Consider the following 21,907-nt stretch of genomic DNA (forward strand, 5'->3'; position numbering starts at 1 on the left):
ACATATGCATAACGTATTAGTATCGTACACTGAACGTTTTAATCACATATAGATAACTTATACTAACGAATGCTGAGCATGTTGTCGGCGTTCACAACCTATGCCCAACGATAGTCTAACGTAGCATAGCGCTGCACGTAATGCCGACGATCACGTGGCATCACCTGCTAAAATGCTGCCGCTCACCAATTCAAGTCATAACTGCCTGAGAATTGGAAGTGTCAACATCGCAGTCACACCTTGACGATTAAGCTAGCGTATGCCGACCTATGAAAAATGTGTCTAAAGCGCTGGCACAAGTCGAATACGTTATGGGTAAGTTTGGTTTACGTGTAGTGCACGCTGAAAAACGATAAAGTACGCTGTCATACGTCGTATTACGTCTAATACGTCGTGAAATTTCAAGCATGCTGAAAATTTTACGACTTACTCGCCGTATGGCTCACACGTTCCGCTACGCTGGGAATAAGTTGTAGGCACGATATGCGATCATTGACACACGTCGACACAAGTTCCTTGTAAGTTACTCATAAGTCGAAACACGTCGAGGTAATGTTTAGCATACCCGAAACTTATTTTCTCCGTCAAGGCACATTTTCTTTTTTTCTCCTTGGCTCCGTGAAGGCACGTGATGAAATATCTGAAGTTTTTTTTTTTTTTTTTTTGTCTATCACGAATTTTAAAATATATTCGGGCATTTGCTTTTAAGTTTCGACGTCGACGTGACAATATCCTCAAACAGAAAATATTCACAGAGGAGGAACTAAGAATAAGACGAGCAAACTGAAGAGGCAATCGGATGTGACGGAACGGCACGTGACGAAATATCGGAAGTTGTTTTTTTTTTAAAAACGCTGCCAATATGCCATTATACGGTAGCTGTAAATTAGAAACACGTTCATCAAGTTATGTGGTCGTCCGGAAGACGTCAATCAAATACATCTACATACGTCAATATGCGTTGGAGGTTCGTTACACATAGGTTCAAACACACTCATAGGTTAGAAATAAGTTTTGGGTATGCCGAGCATTACCTCGACGTGTTTCGACTTATGAGTAACTTGTATCGACGTGTGTGAACGATCGCATAACGTGCCTCGACGTGTGTCAACGATCGTGTAACGTGCCTGCAACACGTTACTCATAGGTTATAAATAAGTTTCGGGTACGCTAATCATTACCTCGACGTGTTTCGACTTATGAGTAACAAGTAATGTGTGTCAACGGTCGCATAACGTGACTCCAACTTATGGCCGGCGTAGCGGAACGTGTGTGCCATACGCCGGCATACGTCGTAAAATTTCAAGCATCAAAAAATTTGAGGACAACCGCAAAGTACAACAATGAAAGCCAGCGTACTACGACGTATGGCAGTGTTTTTCAGCGTGCTGTTAACGTATACAAAACTTACCCATAACGTATTCAATGTGTGCTAGCGTTTGAGACAAATTTTTCATAAATCGGCATATGCTGGCTAAATCGTTATGGTGTGACAGGGCCTTAAGTTTATGTGCAGATAGTTCCCCACCGTTGTTTAAAGGGTTTTCGTGTGATTCATCGGGCTGCGACGCTTTGAGATAGCCGTTTTTCTTTTCTATCGTTATTTTGAGCCACCATTGCAACAAACCTCCGCAAAAACAACCACCACCACCAACTACGCCACAACGCCAACCGCGCTCACACCACAACCGAACCACCACCACCAACGTCGCTCTCAACAACCGCTTCCGAATGGCAGAACAAAAAGCACTTGTGAAGCCTGTGTTGTTTTTTTCCCGCCTGATCTTCCCCGCGCTTGATGTGGGGGAGGTGCGATCTGAGCGGGGGTCAAAGGTCATGTGAAGGAGGGGTCAGATTTTGGGGGAATAATTCCCTGGCCCCGAGAGAAACCTGACTTTCGTCGTCCCCCGCACGGCCCGGGGAGGGGGAGCGAGAGAGCACGCCCCTTTTTTTGGGAAGCTTCCAGAAGGGAGGTGGAGCCAGAAACGGGGCGGGGCAAAGGGCGGAGCCCCTCTTTACAAAAGGCCAACAGACGCGAGGCTCGGGGGTCTCTTCTCGGTTCATGCTGGCTCGTTCGTTTGTGGTCTCGTGGCGCTGGTCACCCCTTGGGCTTCTCTTCTCCCTCTCTTCATTTTGACTCTGTTTTTGGCTTCTCTCTCTCTCTGGTCCTGAAGCCCCTTCTGCCCTTCAGTCTTTTGCTTGTTTGGTCGTGAGTCGTGGAAGCACCAGCAGCAACGCCGGAGAGAGCTCGCTGACCACGCCAGGGGCCCGAGGTCAGGCGCGGCTACGCAAGGCCGTGGGGGAGTCGACGCCGCGACCTGCCCATCGTCGTGCCACGAGGGCGCGGGTAAGACCCTTCGGTCTCACGGGACCCGTTCGGTCCTCCAGGTCCCATGCCATAAAGGTTTACGAACCCCGTCTACGTCCCTGCCTATGGGGAGGGTTTTCCTGTTGTTTTTGTATGCATGCTGTGGCGCCGTGTCCTGCCAAGTAGAAACTGTGTAAGTAACTGTGCATGTAAATTGATCCTTGCTTATAGGCGGTCGTATTGCTTTTGTTTTCTATTTCTTGCTTGTATATTGCATGACTACCTTGCTTGTGTTGTGTGTGCAATATGTGCTCTAAATAAATGTCCTTGTGTGAAATGTATCCCGTTCGTCGTCTTTTTCCCTTTTGAAAGTGCCATCTTGAATCGTGGAATAAATTAGTGGAGGGTTTTGAACGCCCGGTAAACAGAACCACATCCGTCGAGGTCGGCGATAACACCGCTCGGTTATCACTGTAGCACGGAACGGACCGCTTAAGCGGTTCGTGTCCAAGGCTGACCTGCGGCGAGGTACGATCGCCCGGTCGACTACTCGCGCAGGTACTTAGGTAGGTCGAATTTGGCGAGCAACCCTATCCTGCGCGGGTGGGCAATTGGCACGATCGTGGTGAGGTTAAACCCCCACCCATGACTGGCTCCTGGCGGTAGTTCCAGGAGGGTCACGACTGAATTGTCCGTCCGGTGGGCGACGCGGTTGCGATTGGAGTTACGCAATCGCTCGCACGCCAGGCCGGCCAGAATTCGTAACAATATTAAATAATTATGGCTGCCAGACCATGCGTCCGATCAGGTTGAAATTTAAAATATTCCCCATGATTCATTGATCATAATTTTGATGTTTCACGTCAATTGATGAAGTGGTTTGCGAGAAAGACTTTTTTAAAGACTTTAAAAGAATACAGGGATATTGGCAAATACAAAAGAATACAGGGATACTTGTAACAGACAGTTTGGACCCTTGACCATTTAGAGCTTGAGACCACTTGTACCTTTTTAGACCCTTTGGCATGCTTGAGCGATGAGATCATTTCAACCCTGTAGACCCCAACTACTATTGGAACATACCCTTTAAACCTTTACACCATCTAGAACCTTTTTAGGTGCACACCACGCCGACATCTATCGTGTTCTTGCAAAACACAGGCTATACTTTTTCAGCATGTAATGCGCAAACTCGACCCATCCTGCAGAGGGTGGGTACTCTGCTAGTCCATTAGGAAGGAAACAGTTACGAGGGGATGTGATAGAGATGAGAGGAAAGAAGAGGAGAGTGAGCAGGGTAGTAAGGTAGGGGTCTTTCAGTCAGAGCATAATTTATGCATGGAATTGTCCTGGAAATATAGTGGCAGCAGAAAGAATAGGTAGGTGTAAATTTGAATTGGATCGGGACCTGGAAGCATTGGGGATAGAAGGGTACAGGGATATTGGCAGGACTTGTTAGCAACGTGTGGATGGGTGATGATATCTGTTGTCTGGTGCAGGTGGAGGCCATTTGGCCCGTCATGGCTGTGCTACACCAACACCAATGTTCCTTGTACTGAATATCCTCATTATTACTTCATTTGAGTACACCATAATGAAGTACGCAACACAGTTTGACTTTACTTCCAACAGCAAGTCATCATCATTGTCAACCGAAACGAGAATCCCTGTGGTCTTTTTATCGATGTAGAAATGTTGAACAAACCCAGTGGTGATCAATGTGAAACAAGTCCAAGTTATTTAAAAGAGAGTATGATGCGGTAAGCAGTTACACCAGGAAAAAATTTGCATTGAATTCCACGTCAAATTCCACTACTCTTGGTTTTATGGAAGTAGCACTTTTGATGTGACTTGTGTTGATAAATATTTACGATGAACTCCATCTTTAAATCTCAAAATTGCTTGGTTTGGGTGAACCCAGCAAGGGCAGGCAGTGTTGAGGCACTGAGGGAGCAGCGAGTGCGTGAAGTGTTGAGGGTGCAAGCAGAGGTGATGGAGCGGTGAGTGCAGGCAGAGGTGAGGGTGAGGGGAATGCAGGCAGTGGTGAGGGTGGGGTGAGTGGAGGCAATGGTGAGGCTGCAAGCAGTTGTGAGGTTGGTGGAAGTGCAGGCAGTTGTGAGGCTGTATGGAGTGCAGACAGACAGACTGACAGTGGTGAGGGTACAGCAATATCGGCAGGAATGGGAGACAGTTTTTGTGGACGATGAGACAATTAAATATGTAGATTCTTCATTCTGCGGGAAGGATCACAGACGTAGAATTCTGTGCAGGTTTGAAGGAGCAGGAGTTCGGGACATTGCAGGAAGGGTAAACGATATTGTATTGGATCATGGTAGGAAGAAGTTGGTTGGGGTACACCTCGGAGCGAATGATGTAGGGGAAGTTTACTCGGAGGTTTTGAAAAATAGATACAGGATATTGGGTAAGCGGCTGAAAGCAAAGGGTTGTGAGGTCATGTTTTCTGGGATTCTCCCAAGATTAAGAAACGGAATCGAAACTAGTAGGACACTCGGTAGGGCGCACACCTCCGCCACGTAATGCCTGATCCATGAGAACATATCGGGCCCAACACATTTTTGAAATATTATGCTATACATTACTATATCGTTTTTGAGCCCCGTCTCTCAATGGTGAAGAATCACTTAAAAATTTCTAGTCGTCGAATCCCGATCCGGATCTTCACCAAAATCTAAACAGTTTGTCATTGTCACAAACCGAACCTGTCCACAAAATTTCATCCGGATCTGTGCGCAACTTTTTGAGATATCCTGTACACAAACAAACAAACAGACAGACAGAAAGGGGTCAAAAGATAACCTCCTTCACCTTCGGTGGCGGAGGTAACTATGAGCAGATCGATATAAGTCAACAAATGTATGGAAGAATGGTGGTGGGAGGAAGGTTTTACATTGAAGAAGTAGTGGGAATCATTTCAGGGACAAAGGGAGTGTTTCCGGAATGATGGTCATATATGTTAAATAGAAGGAGGGGAGCAAGGTTTGCAGTGGGACTTGAGGAAGGAATTCAGGCTTTTTTTTTAGGTCAATGGAGGGTAGAGAAGGTTTAAGAAAGGAACTGATGATGTAATTGTGATTAAGGCCAGGAAAGAAAATAGAATTTCAGTAAGGGGAAAGTTAAACATGTTCTATAACAAAGCCAGGAGTTTCAATAAAAAGATGGAAGAGATTGAGGCCAAAGTAGATGGTGAGGAAGGACGTCGCTGCAATAGAGAGGGTTCAGCAAAGGGGACTGGATTGATTCCGGGCCTAACTATACTCAGCTATGAGGAGCGGCTGAAGGAGACAGGGCTTTATACACTCGGATGGAGGTGGTTACGAGGAGATATGATAGAGATGTTTAACATAATGAAAGGTAAAGACAAAATAAGTGCAAAAGAGATCTTCAGCATAGAGTAATAGACAGTGACATAGGACCACTCCTTCTCCTCCTCCTCCTCCTCCTCCTCCTCCTCCTCCTCCTCCTCCTCCTCCTCGTCATCGTCGCACGGAGATAGCCGATCAATCTCTCAGGAGTAACCCAGACATCCCTCACATCTACGATGTTGTGCTCTTCTCTAAGCAGAGCCAGGACCGCACATTCTTCCATAATGTGTTTTCTTGTTGGTGGGGCGGCCTGGCAGAGGTTGCAGATGTCATCAGTGGTGTCGTCGAGTCTGTGTTTGTCGTGTAAGATCTGTGGGTGGTGTCCACAGCAGAGTCGTGCAAAGTGAAGAACATTGGACCTGGAGAGTACTGTAGTCTGTCTGTGTTATGGATGGGTGCGGGTTTACTGCCCAGGATACTGTTTGGGCCTAGTTTGTTGATTGCGTTTATGGTGACGTGGGTGTGGATGTGTTTTTTTTTTTGTAGTTTCCGTTGTTCATTGGGGGGATGTTTTGGAAGGTATCACTCCTTGTTGTTGTGTCGTACGCAGCCTATGGTTGCTAGTTGCATCATTTCTGGAAGTGCGGCTGTGCCACTGATGCAGTGACCCTGTTACAAGTAAACTGGTACTCATTTTACCGACCTCAGAAGGATGACAGGCTGAGTCAACCCACCTGGTGTTACGTCTGCAACGGCACGACAGGGGCTCGAACTGAAAACTCAGATCTCAAACCAACATCAGATTTGGACCATATAGCCTGATAGTAAAGAAGAGGAGAGTTATGATGGTAGTAAGGCAGGGGTCTATTTCTCAAAGAGTAGTGAATGTATGGAATTGTCTCCCTGGAAAGGTAGTGACAGCAGAAACAGAAGATAAGCTTAAATTGGGAGTTAGATAGGTACCTGGAAGTTGTGGAGATAGAGGGGTATAGGGATGTTGGCAGGGCTTTTAGGTAGCTTGAGTGAGTAGGGATGGGTGATTGTGTGCATCTGTGCGGAGTGTCATGTCTTAGGGTCTCGTCTATGGATAGTGTGTGGTTGGTGTTGTGTGTTTCTCACCCAAAACCACCTTTTCCCACGCCCCCCCCTCAAAAATAATTTAAATAATACAAATAAATAAATAAACAAGGTCAACCAACATACTTGAAAAATCTTCGATTTTTAGATGTAATAAATAAACAAATAAAATAAAGTAATAAAATATTTTTTTTATAATTAAAATAAATACATTTCACCATTTTTATTTCAGCACCTTGGGATATCCCTAAATGTGCCACATTGTCTCATCCCCATTCCACCAATGAAATTGCGTCGTTTTGATGGATATATTTGGTCTGCTCTTGGTGTAGTACAGGCATGATGGGCCGAATGGCCTCCTCCTGCATCCAGTTTCCTTGTGTATTTCTTGTTACCTCCGCCACTGAAGGTAGATGGAGGTGATGTTTTCACCACTATGTAATGTGTCTATCTGTCGATGAGCAGGATATCTCAAAACGTTATGGACGCATTCGGACGAAACTTGGTGGACAGGTTGGGAGTGTCGGTGTGTGACGAGAACGAATTGATTCGATTTTGGTCAAGATTCAAATCCCGATCCGATCCAAGCATCTAAAGGAATTTTCAAGGGATTCTTCACCATTGAAAGTTTCAAAAAGTTGTGGACGGATTATGACCAAACTTGGTGGATGAGTTGGGTAGGTGACACGAACAAGCTGATTCGATTTTGGGTCAGGTCTGGATCCAGATCCGGCCTATCGATGGATACAAAACGTAAACTGTTCGGTATGGCGGAGGATATGCGCTGTATTCAGTACTGTTCTAGTTCTTCCATATTTAACCCGAAACTTGTTCATTAGATTGACTCGATAGTCAAAGTGATAGTTGCAAATGCTTATCTATCAGAGAGCCGTTTGTCTGGGTGTGTGTCGCCATTTTTCTCAGATTTGGCCAAACGGATATTCGTCAAATTTTCAGTGGTTCACCAGTGAGTACCTGGGAGTGTTTTAGGCAAAAGAAATTTGAAAATTTTGAACTAAAAAGTTGGATATTTTTTGGATTAAAAAACAAAAAAATTGTTCTATTATGCCTCAGCCTTTGAAGCTATGAAATGGGTAATACTAAATGATCCCCGACCCCATGTTATAGGGAAGTGTTTTAGGCCCCCCAAAAATAATTTCTTCAAAATGCCAACAGGATTGGGACAGCACCAGGCAACGCCAGGTACGCCTGCCAATACAGTATTCTAGAAAATCCAGTTATCGACTTCCACTCACCACTAAAGGTTGGTGATTTCGTCTAGTCTGAGTGGTGTCCCATAAGCTGTTGAACTTGAGTGCACGTGAATGCGGTGACAAGTACAATTAGAAAGCATTTGAAAATGCAAAGTCCTTCCACGTCCACTTTGTATTCAGACTTCTTCTCTTTCTTCTGTTTGCTAAACATGACGAAAACAGCTAAAAACTTGAGGGGAAGCACTCGGGAGAGTGCGAAACCTCCGCTGTCAATACTGCTGGGTCACTCAAGTGAACCTTATATCTTATTCATTAAATATGATGTCAACAGTGCTGACAGAGTTATAGTTCTTTTCTCCAACATTTTTTTTGGTGGGGGGTGGGGGGGTTGGAAATTACTTAAAACATGTAGAAATGCAAAAATAAGAAATCTAAATTTTGTTGAAAAAAAAGTTGCAAAAAATTTATTTTTGGGGGGGGGGGGCGGTTGGAAATCACTTAAAATATGTAGAAATGCAAAAAAAAAATTTCTCATTTTTTTGGGGGGAGTTGGAAATCACTTAAAACATATAGAAATGCAAAAATAATTTTTTTTTGTCTTACAATTTTGGGGGGGGGGGGTTGGAAATCACTTAAAACATGTAGAAATGCAAAAAAAAAAAATTTCTCTAACAAATATTTTTTTTTGGGGGGGTGGGGGGACCAAGTCCAAAATTTAATGCCATGATCCTTGGACCATACCTAACCCCCCCACCAAGTTTCATCGAAATCCGTCGAGGAGTTTTTCCGTAATACTGTTCACAAACAAACAAACAAACAGAAAGGGGTGAAAACAGTCACCTCCATCCATCTTCGAAGATGGCGGAGGTTAAAAATGTTTTTTTTTTAAACAATTTCAGGTGACCTTGACCTTTGACCTATTGATCTTAAAAAAACAATCAGCTTCTACCTTCTGATTGGTGAACCAATTCGGTGACCCAATATGTTAATTCTTAAAATTTCAAGTCAATTGGATGAAAAGTGATGATTTTATGGCACTGACATTTGACCTTTTGACCAAATTATTAATTTGTCTTCCCCATATTATCATAATAAAGCTTTTTTGAAAATTTGATGACAGAAGCTCAAATGATAAAAAAAAAAAAAAAAAATTATGGCCTGGACAGACACACGTGATTGCAAAATCCCCTCTCCCGCTGTGCGCGGGACGGACTAATAAGAAGCAAGAAATGGCGAATCGCCAGTGGGCTAATTCGGTGTTGTGTCCAGAAAATATTATGATCCATTTTGTGACTCAGGTGTCATAAATGGCCAATGTCCCTGAGAATGAGTGCTCACCAAAAGGAGTTCAATGATGGTCGTCCCATGGTTGAAAGGAGTGAAAACCCACCGAAGATAGAGCCGCGACGCAGCATGTGGTATGCAGCTACAGGTGCAGAAAGCACAAGTTCTCCTAAGGAAAGGGTAACAAACAGACACATGGAAAGTCCGCTTGAGTCAAGAGAGGAAATGCATCGGTGAGGATTGTGCCGCGAATGTGGTTAAACTCCAGTGAACTTTAGTTTAACTCCAGTGAAACAAGTCCATGAGTCACTTCCACGACGGTGTACATAGCGAGCCGCCAGGCAGGAAAGCATCGTCACACTTCTGTTCAAGCGTTCCTCACTGCTCGTCCTTCGAGGGGGAGGTCCAAGAGCCTGATGGTAGTGTGGGGCAACATGATTGGCTGGAAGCCAGATTTTAAAAACATCAACATGTCTCCACGACTGCGATTGGTTTGGCAAGTAAATGGAACAAAGTTCATGATGTAAAAGTACTAACAAATTGGCACCGATGAAAAGTACACCACAGTATAAACCAAAACATCGTGGTACTGCACTTGATTCAATACTTATACTAACAACATGCAGCAAGTTAGTGGACATTAAATTAGATCGCACGAGCAAATACCTACTTCTTGTGGAGGGAGGGTCAAAACCCCCTGGTAGATCCCCTGAATTAGTACAGATTTTGATGCGGTTGATAAATTTTGGTACAACATGGGTGATGAAGGTTGTGGTCAAGTTTCTTCGAAATTGTGTGTGTAGTTTCTGAGAAGAGAGCAAATATCTATTTATTTAAGTATTTGGGGGGGGGGAAACCCCCCGGTAGACCCCCTTACTGAGCGAAAATTTTGATGCGGTTGATAAACTTTGGTCCATAATGAGTGATGAAGGTTGTGGTCAAGTTTCATCGAAATTATGTGTGGTTTCTAAGAATAGAGTAAATACGTATTTTGGGGGGTCAAACCCCGCCCCGTAGACCCCCTGAATGAGCGCAGATTTTCATGACGTCGATATACTTTTTTCATGTTGTCGAACACAGACCCACAAAGGGTGGAAGAGCTCCTTGTGAGCCAACAGTCATCCATTTCTAGTGCCCAACTTTGTCTGCAGACGTCCTCTTAGAGTTGGGGTACTTTTTATGAGGAGCTTGGTGGCAGGATTTGCACTCTGACCACCGTAAAACCCTTCACTCCGCAAAACACACTAAAAACGCAGAGAAAACGAAAAACCCACTCCGTGGGAGGACCTCCCGTGCACAGCTGCCTTTCACAGGGCAAATCACCGGATGATGGGATTGGGAAAAAAATCTTCGGGACCCCCACTCTTTGATAATAGGAGGAAAATCACGGGGTAACCTTCCCGGGGTGGGTTGCGGTAGAGTGTGTCAAGGTGGTGCTGAGGTGTTGTCCAACAGACGGCAGTCTCCTTGGGTTAACCTGAGGCGGTCCGTTTGGGTGGGTACCTGAAATGTCCTATCCCTAAGAGAGGATGATCACCTGTCTCTGTTATCATCTGAGCTCAAGCGTTTGAACATAAGTATTGCTGCACTCTCTGAGGTTCTGAGACCGGATCATGGCGAGATCATGGCGAGTGGTTACACCTACTATTGGTCTGGTCACTCTGATAATTACCATGCCCAAGGAGTTGCTATAGCTGTGTCCAATAAGCTGACTCCAATGATAATTGAGGTAACACCGGTCAACGAGAGTATTATGAGATGAAGGATTTGTCACTCCTTGGGTGTCATTTCCCTGGTCCTTGTACATGCTCCGACTGAGGCGAGTGATCTCACCGTGAACGACGCATTCTATGCCACGCTCAAGTCTGCAGTAAGTTGATCAATGCACCGGACGAGATACTCTTCTCGTTTTGGGGGATTTCAATGCATCGACTGGAACTGATAGGGATGGTTATGAGACATGTGTTGGTCCCCATGGCTCTGGAACTGTAAACCTGAATAGCACTAAGTTCCTTGACTTTGCAAGAAGTCATGGACTTGGGGTGGCCGGTTCGTGGTTTCAGCGCCCACAAACTCATCGCTGGACTTGGTATTCCAATGCTGGTGGTGTGGTCAAGGAGATTGACCATGTGCTCATTGACCAAGTGATGTCACCGTAAAGGACACATTCTCTGTGTTGGAGGATCATGAAGGATGATCCAGAACTGCAGGGTCTACTGGAGTGCTCAGTTCCTCAATACCGACCACACGTTTTTTATAGTAACTCGGAAGCTGCAGCTTAAATCCAGGAAAATGGTACCATCCCAGCTGAGGCTGGATATTGGCAAGCTCAAGGATGAGAGGGTAGCTGAGGAGTTTGCAAACAGGCTGACTGGGGATTTGGGGGACTGGGTGCTTTAGGGAATCCTGAAGAGTTGTGGAGTGCCTTCAAGACCACCATTCTTGATATTGCCGATGGATGACTTGGAACTCACCAAAGCGTGAAGAAGAATTTTGTCTCTCAAGGGACACTGCATACCATTGACCAGAGTCGCAAGGCCAGGCTTAATGGCAGAGCTGAGCTGCTCAGGGCGTTGAGGCGTCAAACTGCACGTGCGCTAAGGGTGGACAAGGAGGCCTATGTACGAGGAATCTGTGAGGGGTAGAGTATCACCTGTGGTCAAGTGATTCTCGTCCTGCTTGCAGGTGAATTCGCGCATTGCGTTCCTCCAAGCCTGTCCCTCGGTATACTGCAGTTGGAGTGGAGGGTGGTGGGCTCTTAACAGAGGAGTCTGAAGTGAAGGCCTGCTGGGCCTGCTGTTATAGTTCTGTGCTCTGCCTGCACCACAGGCATCATCCCAACTGACTGGAAGTGGGACCTTGTTGTCCCTCTCTGGAAAGGGAAGGGTGATCACCAAGACTGCAACAACTACTGAGGGGTGACTGCTCTCAGTGCCGGGCAAGGTCTTTGCTCAGATAATTATTGATAGGGTTCGCCACCATCTGCTTGAGCACCAGCGTCCAGAGCAGTCAGGCTTTACACCAAAGAGGTCAACGATTGACCGTATCCTTGCTCTTCGGGTCCTCACCGAATGCAAACGAGAGTTTCAGCAGGGGCTGCTTGCAGCCTATGTTGATCTCTGTAAAGCGTTCGATTCAGTGAATTGGGACGTCCTCTGGAGGATTCTTGGCCTTCGTGGGATGCCACCAAAACTGATCGATCTGATGTCTGAACTCTACTCTCGTACTGAGAGTGCTGAGAGATGTGGTGGTACCATCTCCAACTCATTTCCAGTTGTTACTGGAGTTCGTCAGGGGTGTGTACTGGCCCCCACTCTTTTCAGCACTTGTATGGACCGGATTCTGGGAAGGATGTCAGAGAGATCAAGCTGCGGTGCATAGTTTGGGAATGTCAAGATCTCTCACCTTGATTTCGCAGATGATGCAGTCATCTATGCGGAGACTCGATATTGTTTTGTTGGCCCTCGAGGTGCTGAATGAGGGGTCGGAGCCGCTGGGGTTACAGGTTTCCTGGGTCAAAACATAGATCCAGGCTTTCAATGACATCTTGGATGCTGCTCTCTTGTCTATACCTGTTTGTGGTGAGGATATTGAGGTCACGGAGAGATTCACTTACCTTGGCAGTGATATTCATGTCTCTGCTGACTGTGAGTCAGAGGTCAATAGACGTCTGGGTCGGGACTGGGGAGTCGTGGATTCACTGGATCATGGGGTGTGGCGCTGTCGGTACCTGTGCAGGACGACGGAAGTCTGAATCTTCAGGTCCTTGGTGCTTCCAGTCTTGCTTTATGGATGTCAAGCTTGGACTCTGACCAGGGATCTGAGATGGAGACTTAATTATTTTGGTACTAGGTCTCTTTAGAGAATCTTTGGCTATCGCTGGTCAGACATCAAATCTGTGTATGTAGTTTCGGAGAAGAGAGCAAAAATCTATTTTGGCGGGTTAACCCCCTCCCCCCTCCCCCCCCCCCGTATAATGTTTAATGAGCGCAGATTTTGATGCGGTCTATACAATTTGGTGGATTACGGGTGAAGAAGTTTGTGATAAAATTTCATCGAAATCGTGTGTTTCGTTCAAGCGATAATGACTTCAGTGTTTATGGACTGACTGACCCACTCACTCACCTATGGACCTGACTAAAGTCCAGGTGACCTAAAAACGAGAGGAGGTGGGAGAGTGGCGGGGGAGGCAAATGGCTGGTGGGGTAGCCTGGAGCCCTCGACCCTTGAGGTGTGTGTACTCACTCATTAACTGCCCATTTAGCCTGAGTTAGAATCCAGACACAGCTATAAACTACCATCCCGATCCATCAATGCGTGTGCCGTCCCTCGGATGGACGTTAAGCTGGGTGTCCTGTCTGCTTGCATTACTTAGTGGACATTGAAGTATTCCACTGCGTCCCACCGACAGACACCCTCGGCAAATTACAAATCCCTGCCCTGATTGTTATAAGCCCATCGAGCTTCGGCTTCATCTTCATGAATCAGTTTCGGAAGCAGCATCGATGCTCCGTCCGCAGAGGACAGGAGAGACATGATAGAAGAGCTCCCGACCTCAGCAGCAAGCAATGCCTTATCAAGGGGCCACCCGTCTATTAATGACGTATGCATCCACTTTGCGCTAAATTGAGAGTACCGTCCTGCCAGGATGATGATATGAATATCAAGTTTGAGGAAATTGGAGGAGTGGAGACAGGAGCAGGAAAGGGAAAGCGATGGATTGCACGCAGGGCCGGATTTACTTGCTTGTGGGCCCGAGGCCAATAGGGCCTACTCGCCTATTAGCCTATTATAGGGCCGACTAGCCGACTATAGGGTCTACTAGCCTACTATAGGGCCGACTAGCCGACTATAGGGTCTACTAGCCTACTATAGGGCCGACTAGCCGACTATAGGGTCTACGAGCCTACTATAAGGCCTACTAGCCCACTATAGGGCCACCTAGCCTACTGTAGGGCCTACTAGCCTACTATAGGGCTATAGGGCCACCTAGCCTACTGTAGGGCCTACTAGCCTACTATAGGGCCTACTAGCCTACTATAGGGCCTACTAGCCTACTATAGGGCCTACTAGCCTACTATAGGGCCTACTAGCTTACTATAGGGCCTACTAGCCAACTGTAGGGCCTACTAGCCTACTATAGGGCCTACTAGCCTACTGTAGGGCCTACTGGCCTACTATAGGGCCTACTAGCTTACTATAGGGCCTACTAGCCTACTGTAGGGCCTACTAGCCTACTATAGGGCCTACTAGCCTACTATAGGGCCGACTGGCCTATTATAGGGCCTACTAGCCTACTATAGGGTCTATTAGCCTACTGTAGGGCCTACTAGCTTACTATAGGGCCTACTAGCCTACTGTAGGGCAGTAGGGTAAGAATACTGATTCTGGCTCACTTTTCCCCATGTAAATGAATGGGGGATTTTCAGCGATTTATATTTTTTTTCCCTAAAAATAAATCCCCTTTTTATCCCAAGGTATATTTATTTGTCCCCCCTTTTAACTTGGAGGTTGAACCTCATTGAATTGAACACCTGAGGGTTGAACAGCTCACTCATTGAACCTATAAAGATTTGTTCATTCTCAAATTCCTTCAATAGTTTAATTTTCTTTGCACAATAATCCCCATCTAAAATATTGACAAACAAAACATTTGAATCTTTATATTTTTTAAGATACCCCATTTGTGCCATTACGAAATGATAAACTTCTCTTAATGCTCTTGTTTGACCACCTCCTGAGCCACAGGTTATTTTTTGTTAAGCCCCGCCCACTTTTCTTTAAGCCCCGCCCACTTTTGCTAAGCTCCGCCCACTTTTCATAAGGTATTTTTTCTAAGCCACGCCCACTTTTCCTAAGCTCCGCCTACTTTTGCTAAGCCCCGCCCACTCTTACATCATTTCCAGTTCATCTCTGACTCACAAAGAAATCACTAGAAAATTACAGGATGTTATGGTTTTGAAAAATTTCCCAATGAAGGCTTGCCTAGGCTTGCCCAGGGAATTTCCAAAGGAAACCACACCCACCAGTCTTTCTCTATAAAAGCTTCAAACCCAGGCTCCATTTTAAACATTTGTTCTTGCTGGCAATGGTGTTCTGTGTGCTTGTCTCAAACTCTCTGTCTTCTATGGAACTAAACCTTCAAGTTGATGAACTGGATTCAAACCTCTTATCTATTGAGGTAAGATTTTTTATTTTCCTATTTTCAAACTTTGATTGAAGCATACTCATTTAATAATTAAATAACTTAATTAATACATTATTATTTTCTCTCACAGGAAATTGTATCTGAAAATACTGCTTTTGCTACAACTTGGGGGAAATTGTTGGCTTGGTTGAAGACCTTGAGTGGGATGACTTTAGTGTTCCTTGGAACTCTCTGTCTTCTATGGAACTAAACCTTCAAGTTGATGAACTGGATTCAAACCTCTTATCTATTGAGGTAAGATTTTTTATTTTCCTATTTTCAAACTTTGATTGAAGCATACTCATTTAATAATTAAATAACTTAATTAATACATTATTATTTTCTCTCACAGGAAATTGTGTCTGAAATACGAAATGAAAATACTGCTTTTGCTACAACTTGGGGCGAAATTGTTGGCTTGGTTGAAGACCTTATGAGCGACCAAGACCCACAGAATGAGTTTGTCCTTGATGACCCAACCAAAGAGTTATACCTTGGAGACCAGCAAAATCCTGAAAAAGAGTTTTACAGCAATAGTACTCATTGTGAGTTATCAAGACAATACCCACTGAACAAGTTATACCTTGATGAGCCAGAATACAAGTTTTACCTTGGAGACTCACAAATTTTGAAAAAATCAGTAAATGAGTTCTGCCTTGATGGTTTAAATAACTACCTTGGAGACTCAGGAAAAGGGTTTTGCCAAGATGGTTCTAAATATGGGGCCTACCTTGGAGACTCACAAATTTTGAAAAAATCAGTAAATGAGTTCTGCCTTGATGGTTTAAATAACTACCTTGGAGACTCAGGAAAAGGGTTCTGCCAAGATGGTTCTAAATATGGGGCCTACCTTGGAGACTCACAAATTTTGAAAAAATCAGTAAATGAGTTATCCTTAAGAGACTTTGTAAGTTGGTTTTACTTTGAATACTTGAAATGTGGGTTCTGGATTGATAACTCACAATGTGATACATATCTTGGAAACTCAACGGGAATGTGGTTATACCTTGAAGACTTGGAAAGTTGGGTTTATGTTGGACACTTGAAACTTTTTTGGGGGCTTTTATTTATTTATTTATTTATTTATTATTATTATTATTTTATTTATTTATATTTTGGAGACTTTTGGAGTTGCTATCACTCTTTGGGATCTAAACCTATCGATGTAGTTCTTTGTCGGATGGTGCTTGATGGGAGCAAGATCAAGAAAGTTCTGGGAAGAAAGTGCAGGCTTACTCCCTCTTTCTACGTCATCAAACCTGAAAGCCTTAAAAGACAGAATTGGAAGAAGAGAAAAAAACAAAAAATATACATTGTTCGTTCTGGGAAGAAAGTGCAGGCTTACTCCCTCTTTCTACGTCATCAAACCTGAAAGCCTTAAAAGACAGAATTGGAAGAAGAGAAAAAAAAACAAAAAATATACATTGTTCGTTCTGGGAAGAAAGTGCAGGCTTACTCCCTCTTTCTACGTCATCAAACCTGAAAGCCTTAAAAGACAGAATTGGAAGAAGAAAAAAAAAAAAACGTAAAAATATATATATATATATATAGGTGGAAATCTCATTTTGAAAAAGACATTGTGTTGGGCGAGGATTGAGTTGGGGTTGAGATTTTGAATGTGAGGGTTAGGGTTGAGATTTTGAATGTGAGGGTTGGGACACACACACATACACATCAACAAACAAAAGTTAAGCCTTGACTATTCAGTTGAGGATTCTGTGTTTGGGGTTCACAGATCTAAGAACGTCCCCCTTGACACACATTATATACTGTTATACACCTCGGACTTGGCCCTCGAGTGTCCACAACGGTGTATAGTAGGAGGGAGTGAAGCGCCAACCTATTGCTCCCATTGCACACACACACACAAACAAAAGTTAAGCCTTGACTATTCAGTTGAGGATTCTGTGTTTGGGGTTCACAGATCTAAGAACGTCCCCCTTGACACACATTATATACTGTAATACACCTCGGACTTGTTCCTCTAGTGTCCACAAAGGTGTATTATATGCTTAGTTTTGTCTTTTGTAATTCCTGTGAATAAAATGAACCTAAAATCTCTTCCCCTTCCAAATCATATATTTTATAAGTCCAAGGAACTGTATCTATTACATCAACAATTTTAAAAAGTTCTTTCGTCCATCGTTCAGTAAAACCCTTTTCAAAATGAGATTTCCACCTATATATTCTTACGATATCACCAACTTTGAACTTAGGTTTTCTGACATTAATCTCTTTTTCATATTTTAATTTTGTAAATGTTTCTGATGGCTTCATATTCGTTGACGTGTGAATCGTGTCATTATACTTATCCACAATATCCTGAATAAAAGATAACCATTGTTGTGAACCGAGTTGTGTGAATTTTTTATATAGTCTCTCTTTTAAGGTACGATTAAAACGTTCAACAACAACTGCCTTCCCTTCATTAAAGGTACTGTATAATGTAATACTGTTATTTTTTAAAAAATTCATAAATGTCTTGTTATAAAACTCTCTACCCTCATCAGTCCACAATTTCTTAGGTTTTCTCTTACTTTTATTAAATATCTGTTGAAAAGCTAACACAAGAGTATTACCTGTTTTGTTTTTTAAAGGGACAACCCACGCATATCTACTCCTCAAATCAATAACGGTTAAAGCATACTTGTACCCCTTATCATTATTGAGTTCAATCAAATCAGCAGACCAGATATAATCAACTTCCTTGGAATAAACTTTCCTTCTCTGAAACTTTGTGAATATTGGTTTATGTAATTCATCAGCTAATTGCTCTTCAGTCTTAATGGCATCATTAGAGCCTATAAGTTTTTGAATTTCCAAGTCCAAGTTTCAATTTAGCACTAATCATCTTCTTCACGATGAACCTATCAACTTTTTCTCTCAAGGTTGGATTTTGTATCAGAGACAAATTATATAACATTTCTCTATCGGCTTCATGCTTTTCTTCCAACGTTGTGGTATTCCCATAATCAATATCGTGTCTCATGCACACTTCATCAACTCTATTGATTGGTTTACTCCAGGATTTAGGATTGTCTGCCTCATCTAATCTTTTATCCAAGTTTGTGCCTGGACCACAGAAAGAATACCCTGGAAGATGTAATTCCCCTGGTATTCCAGTAGTTGTAAATTTACTTCCTGATAAAAACTTTTGTATATCTCCTCCGAGTTTGTGTTTGGAGATAAATTGATTTTTTTTTGAACCACACACCGAACATATACCTTTTTGTATAACCCTGTTATTTTTACTTTTAATATATGAAATATTTTTAGTATTAGTTTTCTTTTTACATTTGAGACAATAACTCATTTATTTATGAGAAAAATTTCTGCAGAGTGCAAAAACCTTTTTAGTTTCCAACATGCACATTTGAATCTTAATTTTTAAAACATAAAGAATCCTTAGAAATGCCTTCACTCTCTCCTCCATTTATTTAAGAAAAAACTTGAATTAAAATACATGTCTTCTCGATGTCGATAGTCTTGTCGAAAGTATTGTAAATAGACTTTTTAATTCTTTGTATTCCTCCCTGGTGAGATAAGTTAATTTCTTTAATACCTCTATTCTTTTTTGAATCTCACTGGTTTCCATATTTTGATATTTATTCATTCTCTCTCTTTCCTCCCTCTCTCTCTTCTCTCTTTCCTCCTTCTCTCTCTCCTCCTCCTCCTTTTCCTCCTCTTCCCTCTCTTCTTCAACTCCTTCCTCATCCCTTACTATACTTGAATCGTTTACACCCCATAGAATATTATACATATATTCATCAGGATTTCTTGTTATTCCTGTATCCAAAATAATTTTTTTACAACAGGATACCAATAAAATTTCTTTTGAATTTCTAAAAGAGCCTTACCTTTTCTTAACCTTATAATTTTTTCATTATTTAACATTCTAATTAAATCTAAAGTTGTTGGTTTATCAACATCAGCATAATGCCAATCTTTTATTGAAAATACCTCATTCTTATGTTGTAGAACATATTTATTAAAATACCGAATACCCTTTTCTTGAAGGTATGCTTGAACACAGAAATGATAATTTTCTTGAAGCCTTCTTGCTGTCATTTATGTATTAGAAATATATGTTAGAATAATATTATGGCACGAAACACCTCCCCATCTTCCCATAGTTAAATCATTTTGTATTTCCTTACTTATTATATATAATCCTTTTTTTCTGTTTTCATGAGATAAACAAGGGCAAAACCATTATTATATTTACCCTTATTAAATTCTTTTATTTGTTGTTTACTAATCGTGGCTCCACAAAACTCATTCTCGATACCAAGTGGATAATATTCTTCCTTACGAGACTGATTTAATTGTTCCAGGTCTTCGAGGTTAATTTTAAATGACCAATTATACCCTAAATCATTCATATCATACCCCCATTGTTCTATTCTCATACAAACGATACGCCCTTCTTTATAAAAATTTATTTTAATTCGAACTGTGAATTCTGTATGACCTGGAGATAATATCAACACTTCTGTATCTTTAGAATACACAGCCGTTTTATTTAAGTATATATATTGTGATAAATCGCTTAATCTCACCAAGTCATTCGCGTCAGTCGGGCTTGGATAATTTTTAATTTATAAGCATTTTTCATGTTAATATTTTTGTTTATATTATATTTATATCGTTCAGCCTGTGCCTTTGTGTAATAATTTGATAAATCAATATCCAGTTCTTGAGATACACCAAAGATAGAACCATCTTTACCAACATAAGTCATTTATATTAGATTAAAAATAATATCATAAAATTTTTTATTTTTGTTGAGTTGAAATAACACATATAGACATAATTGACCACAACACTTGGAATTTAAATCTTGGACTTGAAATGTTTGATAAACACCATTCTGTAAGAATTTTATGACTTCAACAGGTGGTGGAAGACCAAAACTATCAAAATAATATTTGTCTTGACTATTAAAAATACAAACCCAATGAGAACCGTTCCCATCATTATCTTCTAAGTTCATAATAATATTCTTTGTATGTTTCGACACATTTGTTAATTCATCTCTCATACAAATAACCACATTATGAATTTTTAATTTCTTACAATATTTGACAAGTTGTAAATTTGATGTTGTATTCTTTCCAAATTCTTTCAACCACTCATCAATGCTCATTTATTTATTAGAAAGATATAATCCATTACCTCTTTTCGTTAATTTTACACCTGCTTGTGCTATAGAAGAAAGCATATCTCCAACTAACAATCTCGCTTTATCAGGCAGACCTTCAAGTTTTTCAGCAAAATCTACAATTACACCACTTCCACTAATTTGTTTCTCCAACTCTTTGTTATGTCTTTCCAATTCTTTTTGAGCCTGGAGTTGAGCCTTCCTTTCGTTGGCAGTTTTGACCGCTGTTGAAATACCACCCGTCAATGCTCCAACCGCACTTAAACCAGCAAATAAAGGAATTAGAAATGGGAGAAATCCTCCACTCGTCTCTCTTATTGAATATTTTTTCAACATTGGTTTTGTCATTTTAATTTTAAGTGAGCCAGTGTCATTCAAGATTTTAACCTGTTCTCTTGTGAGCAAAACATCAATTCTTACTGCTCCTTTTCTCTGAATTGTATTAACGTTAATCGTACAAGGCTTTTGATTTTGAACACAAGATGATAGTTTATGAAGATTGATTTGATTAACATATACCCCAGTTGGTACTTTGCCACTCATTTATTTAACAAAAAATTATGTGAGACTAATCATCACACCATTATCTGTATTAATCTGCAATTCTGTTTCTTCCAAAAGCAAACAATATGTATCAACTTCTTCACTCTCTCCTCTTTCAATGTATAGGGAAGTATCCACTCGATTAGACTTTATAGTTTCTTTTTGAGCGCTCAGGTCAAACGTATAGATTGTATACAAACTTTTAAATGCTGTCATATCCAAAATAGGTTCTTTATTTCCATTACTTTCACACACCTTTTGGTAAGACTTGTATGCTTCAGCAAAATCATTTTTTTCCCAATTAATTTCCAATCTATCTCGTGGATAAAATGTTCCATCTAGAGAAACGCGAAGTTGTTTCACCTTAGCATTATCACTCAATGCATTATTCTTATCAGTCGCAGTATCACCATCTGGCTTTTTAAAAATCATCCACAGATATCGTGGCTTTCCTTCCAGAACACCCAAATTCCACGTGTAAGTAGTTTGATTGAGTTTAACGTGTTGACATCTTCTTTTGAGGTATGATACACTGAGTGGTTTTTTTGAGTTAAGTCTTCGATTCAACATCTCTTCTGTTTTAAGATTAGGAGTATATTCACTGATATACCAACTCATCTCCTCAATTACAAATTTATTCTGATCACCAAAAGCATTACCAACACCAAAAAGCAATCTATTTTCATTATCATTCCTTTGTAGTTGAAATCTAATTTTAAGACCATACAGAACTTTATCATAATCACAAAATCCAAATATACCTTTAAGAGGAACTGCCACAGTAAAACTATTTTCTGCTTTTGTATCATC

At 41.9% G+C, this 21,907-nt stretch overlaps 2 long non-coding RNA genes across 2 annotated transcripts in view; one reads left to right on the plus strand and one right to left on the minus strand.

Annotated features, from left to right (window-relative positions):
* Window positions 1-21,907, minus strand: part of LOC147017858 (uncharacterized) — a 129,495-nt gene that overhangs the window by 89,289 nt on the left and 18,299 nt on the right. The window contains exon 2 of the long non-coding RNA XR_015062171.1: window positions 9,261-9,375. This is a non-coding gene — a long non-coding RNA (uncharacterized LOC147017858). The remainder of the gene's footprint in view (window positions 1-9,260; window positions 9,376-21,907) is intronic.
* Window positions 14,578-17,739, plus strand: LOC147017860 (uncharacterized). Its single transcript, XR_015062170.1, has 2 exons — window positions 14,578-15,648; window positions 15,746-17,739. It is a non-coding gene; the product is annotated as an uncharacterized LOC147017860 (long non-coding RNA).

This window comes from Eptatretus burgeri, chromosome 10, assembly GCF_056783735.1.
Source record: "Eptatretus burgeri isolate ZD-2024b chromosome 10, Ebu_testis_v1, whole genome shotgun sequence".
Lineage (NCBI taxonomy): Eukaryota > Metazoa > Chordata > Myxini > Myxiniformes > Myxinidae > Eptatretus > Eptatretus burgeri.